Source organism: Arachis hypogaea, chromosome 15, assembly GCF_003086295.3.
Source record: "Arachis hypogaea cultivar Tifrunner chromosome 15, arahy.Tifrunner.gnm2.J5K5, whole genome shotgun sequence".
In the NCBI taxonomy this organism is placed as follows: domain Eukaryota; kingdom Viridiplantae; phylum Streptophyta; class Magnoliopsida; order Fabales; family Fabaceae; genus Arachis; species Arachis hypogaea.
Genome location: NC_092050.1, coordinates 104633805 through 104641406, shown reverse-complemented (window position 1 = coordinate 104641406; position 7602 = coordinate 104633805). Strand labels below are relative to the sequence as shown.

The 7602-nt window shown below is 41.3% G+C and overlaps 1 non-coding gene across 1 annotated transcript; it reads left to right on the top strand.

Annotated features, from left to right (window-relative positions):
- The first annotated feature begins 6076 nt into the window (after nt 1-6076).
- On the top strand, nt 6077-6183 carry LOC112753944 (small nucleolar RNA R71). Its single transcript, XR_003178304.1, has one exon. It is a non-coding gene; the product is annotated as a small nucleolar RNA R71 (small nucleolar RNA).
- The last annotated feature ends 1419 nt before the right edge of the window (nt 6184-7602 follow it).

The following is a 7602-nucleotide window of genomic DNA, read 5'->3' as shown; positions in this document are numbered from 1 at the left end:
AAAGGTGAGTGTCACTAACGTTGGCCTCATTTTCTTCTTCCACGTTAACTACCACATTAATGTAGTTAACGTGGCAATTAACGTGGGCTAAGATGGCTTCGAGGACGTTATTGGCAATTACTTTTCTCATTAACGTTGAAAGCTAGCTCCCCTTCCACGTTAGAGGTCACGTTAGTTAGACTAACGTGGTTGCTAACGTGGTTCTTCCTTGCTTCCTTTGTCCTGAAATCAAGCAATAAAGTGCATCAAAGTTCTAGTCCAAGTTATGAGATATGCATCATCCAATTTGTCATTCAATTTATGCATAATTCTCATGAATTCATATAAAAATCACAATGTTTGCTTGAATCAAGATGTAAGTGAAATTCTACCCAAAACTTGCTTATTTCCTAAGAAAGTGCATGAAATTACCCTAAAACCATAAAGAAAAGGTCAGTGAAACTGGCCAAAATGCCCTGGCATCACAACACCAAACTTAAAGCTTGCTTGTCCCAAAGTAAGTACTGGAACAAGAGAATGATGAATGAAATGCTAAGAGATATGAGTCATTATTGTGGAAGTCATGTCCTTGGTTTTATGGTGATTTCATGTATAGCAACTTAGGTTCATTCCTTCACTGGCTTTCAAACCTTTATCATGTCTTGAATACTCACTTGATTGCACCCTATGAGACTTTTATTCATTGATCCTTTTATTGTTTTCAGGGTTTATTGCATCCTTAGGCTAAGTGCTCTGTGAGGGGGCGACTCTTTAAAATAAGCTTTCAACCAACACTCCCGAACCAGTTGGTTCAAGGTGCTAGGTGTTGAAGCACCCCTAAGGACTTACTCCCTCAAGTCTCTCCCCCATACATGCACACCACAGGCACATGGTTTGTTATTTTCTTTCCTTGAGGTCTTGGTGTCCAGCACCTCTTTGGGTTACTAAATGTTCTGTAGCCAGGTTGCTCTTGATAATGGATTTTCAGTTGATAATTCCGGGTTAGTTAACCCAAGTTACCAAGTGATGAAGCACTCCTAAGAACTTATTAATCCAAGCAGATCCTTGGTACAAGAGCACCACAGACACATCCCTCAAGGTTCAAACCCTTGGTGCCTAGCCTTATCCTTTATTAACTTTTCTTTCTTTTTTAACTCTTATTGTTCTTTTCCCTTTTTCTTATTAGGATCTTATTATTTAGCTAGCCTCATGGGGTGTGTTTCAAGCATATGATTCAAGACAGATAGTTGCCTTCCCACCTTATTGGTGAACCAACTTAGCTAAGTGATTACTACACCACAAATCTAAGAACTTACTCCACAACTTGAACTCCACTTTGGTCTTTCATAACATCTCTTTTTATTTGATTCAAAAGGAGACAAGCAACACAATAAGCAAGATGGAATTGAAAACAGGCAATTTGACTAGCAATCATAGACCTAAGCAAGGAGAATACTAAAAACAGAATTGAAAATCATAAACTACCATGGAAGCATGTTCTATTTCATACATGATTTTCCTTATTTAAAACTTGAAAAAGATGGGACAATGAGAGAACTCCACCACCTTTTACTCTTGGGGGTGCTCATGCTCTCCTTCTTGTTTGTCCTCTTTGTGTTTTTCTTGAGTGCTTGCACTCCCACTTCCCTTGCTTTTTCCAATCAACTTCTTCCAGAAGCCAGCATCTTCCATCTTCTTCTTCAATGTTTCCTTCTGCTGTTTCACCTTCCTTTCCTCTTGTTCTGTAAAATCTTTTTGGACCTCATCATACTTGGGGATTGCAGAGTGTAGATTATGTATATGACTAGACATGTAGTTCAACTTGGCTTGAGTGTTTATGTTGAACTCCTCCCTATGTAGTTGCCGTCCTTCATTAAGTACACTGAACTCATTGAATGCCTTCGTCTAAGCTAGCTGACGTTGGTTGAGTTCTTGAAGGCATTTGTCTTGACGCTCTTGCCTTTCAGTCACCTGATTGATGGCTTGAGTGAGCTGGGAGTAATGTTCCATTTGCTGTTTCTGCCACTCCCCTTGTTGATTCATCCAATTGGAGAGGAGTTCTTCTTGATGATCCATCCTTTGGGCTTGAATGTGTAGTTGTTGCTCTTGTCCTTCTACATATCTCCTTGCCAAGTCTTTAATGGCTCCTTGAATGTGATTCAGATTTAAATTGGTTAGGTCATAATATTCTTCTTGTTGGTGTTCTTCCTGATGAGACTCTTCTTGGTGAGATCCTCCTTTTGGTTTTGGCTTTCCTATGTGAGGTCTTCTTTGTTGTTGGGCTGGTGTCACATGAGTTAGATGCTGAAACGTAATTAGCCTCCCAGGATTTAACCAATCTGGGTTGTTATCCTCGAAGACAACCTTGGCCTTCATGCACAGTCTGAGGATGGTGCTGGGGTACCAAAGCCTGGCACCCGAATCAATCTTCTCAGCTGACTCTTGAATCCCCTCAGCTATAAGTTCGTGCACATTGATATCTTCACCTTGTACTAAGCAATGTACCATAGTAGCTCGAGTGACGTTGACCTCAGAATTGTTCGTTGCTGGGAGGATAGATCTCCTCACAAGTTCAAACCATCCCTTGGCTTCAGGGCTGAGGTCTCCTCTCTTGATGAACCTGGGTCTCTTATCCGCATACCTTTCCCAGTCAGCTCCTATAACACATATGTCATTCACAATTTGTTCAAGTTCATCATTGTCAGGGCTCTTACTTACTCTTGCTTTATAACCAAGCTCATCAAAATGTGGTGATTTCAACTGAAGAGTCCTTGTTATAGCATTGGGGCTGAAGTCCACCTCTCTCCCTCTTATGTAACTTTTGAAGGTAGGGCCCTTGGTTTTGTCTTCTCTGACCACATTTTCATAGAACTCTTTGATGAGGTTTACATTTATCTTCCCCTCCGAGTTCGTAAGCCTTTGCCAACCCCTTTGTTCAATCTTCTCTCGAATCTGTGGGCACTCATCCTCGTCAATTTAGAATATTAACTCAAGCAGTATCTTCTTGAGCTTTATCCGTTCAAATTCGAGTTCATGGAATACAGTTTTGAATCTCCTCTCATCGAAAGGGGTGTTCTCCACCGGTTCCTTCCTCTTTTGCCTCTTGGAGCTTGATGATGCCATGAGTTTGAGTTGATGTGTGAAGAGGGTGGAAGGTACGGATAGATGAGAAATTCAGTTGGTTAGGACAAGGTGTGATGAAGGGATTTGGATGCCGAAGGTGTGTAGTGTAAGGAATGGGAATTGGAATGTGAAGGGAAGTACGGACTAGGACTCGCTTATATAGGAAAGTGATGAGTGAATGAAAGGTGTGGATTGATGGGGCGGTTGTGTGATGGACGGATGGGGTTTAGCATGGGTGAGCACAAGGATCACCAACTTTATGATGGGGTTGGTTCAGTTTCCAAGCTTGTTCTTCTTCCAATGTTGCATGGCAACCATTCCCAATGCAATCCCCTTGAAGACACATGTATAGTATCTTCCTTTTGTGTTATCCGAACCCTTCAATTGCCCCATCAATGCTCCTACAAAATAAAAGAAATGTGATTAAAAACACACTTGTAGAAAGTGGCGGCAAAATTGAAAGGCTAACTACTTTTTAAAGTTTTTATTTTAACTAACTAAGTGCTATTCATGAGTGCAGACCAACTGACTAACTCAACATCCATGTATGCAACATTGGCAACACCAAACTTAGTTTGGTGCTATGTGGTGTAAAAGATTTGTTCAAGGCCCCTAAGAGTGACATGATGTGGGTTACATTTATGTTCTCTTAGTGTGCCTTGAACACCAAACTTGTTCCTCACTATATGTTGCACACAAGGATTCATTCAAGTGCATATCAAGTTAATTTGAAATTCATGAACCTTGCATTATTAACTATTTTTAAAATCATATAAAACATGGGTTGCCTCCCATGAAGTGCTTCTTTAGCATCACTAGCTTGACGTTCTGCCTTTATCAGGGTGGTTGGTAGTGCTTCAAGTCCTCCCCCCTTGCAGTAAATCTATCTCCATTGGCTTCATCAAGGATTTCCACATGTTTTAGAGAGAGAACTCTGTTGATGGTAAAGACTTTAGGTAGCTGAGATGGGATGGTGGGGAGATTAGGGAGAATAGCTGGTAAGTAAGCTGAGATCACTTTATCTCCTGGAGAGAAATCTTCTATAGGGATCTTCTTGTTCCTCCATCTCCTTGGTACTTTCTTCTTTGCTGTTATCCTGCTCTTTGTGGTCTCTTTTCCTGTGGAGATTTTGTTGCCAGTCTCATGTGATTCTGGTGGTTTTGGCTCCACTTGAGTTTCCTCTAGCTGTGACAGCTGTTGATTATCTTGTTTTTCAACCAAGGGGACTCCCAGATGTGCTGGTTGTGCTTCAGTGCTTGTTTCTTCTATCAGTATCTCACTGTGATCTTTTCTTGGTTCTTGGTTCTCTTGATCTGTTTCTTGTGAGGGTTTGAAAACATTGAATGTGAGTTGTTCATCATGGATCCTCAAAATTAGCTCTCCTCGCTCCACATCTATAAGTACTCTGGCTGTGACTAGGAATGGTCTCCCCAATATGATTGGATGGAGATGACTTTCCTCTATTTCCAATATGACAAAATCTGTGGGAAAGAAGTAGTTTCCAACCTTCACCAGCATATTTTCAACCACTCCTACTGCTTGTTTTTGAGTCTTGTCAGCCAGCCTGATGACTACATCTGTGGGCATTATCTCATTGATCTGCAGCCTCTTCATAAGGGATAAAGGCATCAAGTTGATGCTTGCTTCCAAATCGCAAAGTCCTTTATCAAACATGGTTTCTCCTATGGCACAGGGGATGTGAAAACTCCCTGGGTCCTTCCTTTTTGTAGGCAACTCGGGTTGAATGAGGGCACTGCACTCCTTATTCATCACTATTGTTTGTCCTCTCTTGAGTGAGCTTTTCCTGGTCAGCAGCTCCTTCATATACTTAATATATGAGGGCATTCGCTGAAGGGCCTTGATGAATGGTATGTTTACATGGAGGGATGCAAACATGTCAAGAAACCTTGAATATATTCTCTTCTCTACACAGCCATTTAGTAAGTAGGGAAAGGGTGCATAGAGTCTCAGCAGCTCCTTCTGTGTCAGCTCCTTCTGTGTAATTGTGGTTTCTTGATGATTCTCCCCCTGCTTTCCTACTGAAGTATCTTCAGGTTATTCTAGTGGGTTGTTCAGCTCTTCCTCAATCTTCTTATTACTTATAGTAACCATCTTACAATCTTCCCATCTGACTTTCTTTGCTTCACCTCTTGGATTTTTCTCTGTGTCACTTGGGAAGCTATCAGTAGGTTTGGGAATCTTCTCAGATAAGTATCCCACTTGAAATTCCAGCCTCTTGATGGTGTCTCCCTGGTTCTTGATACTGGCTCGCACCTCCTTTTTAAACACCTTGTTATCTTGAATCTCTTTGCATATGCCTTCAAGTATAGTCTCAATCCTTGAGAGTCTATCTTCAGATGATGGTGAGTTGAGGTTGGAGGGATGAGAAGGGCCATTTTGGCTTTGGTATGGATGTTGAGGTGTGTTGTTAGGTGGGTGTTGATATGATCTTTGCGTGGAATGTTGGTGGGCTACATTGTTGTTGGGGTTGTGGCGTCTCTGATCTTGGTCTTGGTCTTGTTGATTTCCCCAACCAAAGTTTGGGTGGTTCCTCCAACTAGGATTGTAGGTCTTGGAGTATGGATCATGTGCTTTCCTAGGTGAGTTTCCAATGTAGTTGGCTTGTTCTTGCTCATCCTCTGCCTCTGCATTCACTCCCTCTTGGGTTGTTGATGAAGTGGTGATTGCTGCTACTTGGTTCCTCTCTATCTTCTTGGTAAGATCAGCCAGCTGCTTGGTGATAAGCTTGTTTTGGGCTAGCAGTGCATCCACATTGTTTAGCTCCATCACTCCTCTAGTGTTGCCTCTTTCAGAAGCATAGAAGTAGTCATTCTCGGCTACAGTCTCAATGACATCTATGACTTCTTCAATGGTCTTCTTCTTGTTCAGAGATCCCCCGGATGAGTGGTCTACTACCTTCTTCGATTCATAAGAAAGACCTTCATAGAAAATGTGCAGCTGCACCCATTCATTGAACATATCTGGTGGGCACCTTCTTGTCAGGTCCTTAAACCTCTCCCATGCTTCATATAGAGTCTCACCATCTTGCTGCCTGAAGCTTTGTACCTCAGCTCTCAACCTGTTGATCCGTTGAGGAGGATAGAATCTTGCCAAGAATTTATTCACCACATCTTCCCAGGATGCTAAACTCTCCTTTGGGAAGGATTCCAGCCATTTAGATGCCTTGTCCTTGAGTGAGAAAGGGAACAGAAGTAGTCTATAGGTGTCAGGATGAACACCATTAGACTTCACAGTATCAGATATCCTCAGGAAGGTGGTTAGATGTTGATTGGGGTCTTCTTGGACACTCCTTCCGAATGAACAATTGTTCTAAACAAGGGTGATGAGCTGTGGCTTTAGTTCAAAGTTTTTGGCATGTATGGTTGGCCTTTGGATGCTACTTCCGCAATTTCCTGGGTTTGGATTGATGTACAAACCCAGAACCCTTCTCTCTTGCCCAGCCTGATGTGCTGGACCTTCTCGGCCATGGTTGTGAGCCTCTTCTTCATGATGGTTCTCCATATTCTCACCCATATCTGGTTCAAAGTACTCCTCCTCTTCCTCAGCACCAACTACTCTCTTTCCTCTTGCTTCCCTCCTTAATCTAAGGAAGGTCCTCTCAGGTTCAGAATCAAAGGAAATTGAAGCCCCGCTTCTTCTAACTGTCATACAACCAACAAGGCAACCACAAGAAAGAAAGATATAGATAGTAACTTCTTCAGAAATGCTGTTAGTGTGAGTGATGCAATATATCAAACAGTTAGTGGGTTAGTGGCTGAATTGTAAACAAGTAAGAAAATGGGTAAGGAAAAGGGAAGAAAATAACTGAACAGAAAGTAAAATTACTCAAATGAACTTAAATCAAATAAAATAAAAACAAATGCTCAATCTAGTTATCCACCAATTTAATCATTGTTGATACAAAATCAATCCCCGGCAACGGCGCCATAAACTTAATGCATGGAAACTTGTCCTTTAACAAATTTCCTTCAGCAAGTATACTGAATTATCGTCAAGTAAAAACTCACAATAGAGTGAGGTCAAATCCCACAGGGATTGATTGGTCAAGCAACTTTAATTGGAGGAATGTTCTAGTTAAGCTAAGCAGAAATTTGGGTTGAGAATTGCAGGAAATTAAATGGCGATAAAGTAAATGGCAGAAAATAAATGACAGAAAGTAAATTGCAGAATCTTAAATGGGAAATGGGAGTTTAGCATGAAGGTAAATAGCAGAAAGTAAATAGAATGGGTAAGACCAAAAATGGGGAGTTCATTGGGCTTAGGAGATGTTGTGTTCTCTGGATCAAGTTCATTTTCATCTCTTCCTCAATCAATGCATTCATTGATCTCCTTGGCAATCTTAAGTGATTGAATTCCAATTCCTTGGTAACTCAATCTCTCAAATCAGATCAATAGCCAATTCCTTGGTCTAATTGCTCATGAGAAGAGATGAAGTATGGTCACTGATTATACCACATGTATTTCCAAATCAAAGTGTTG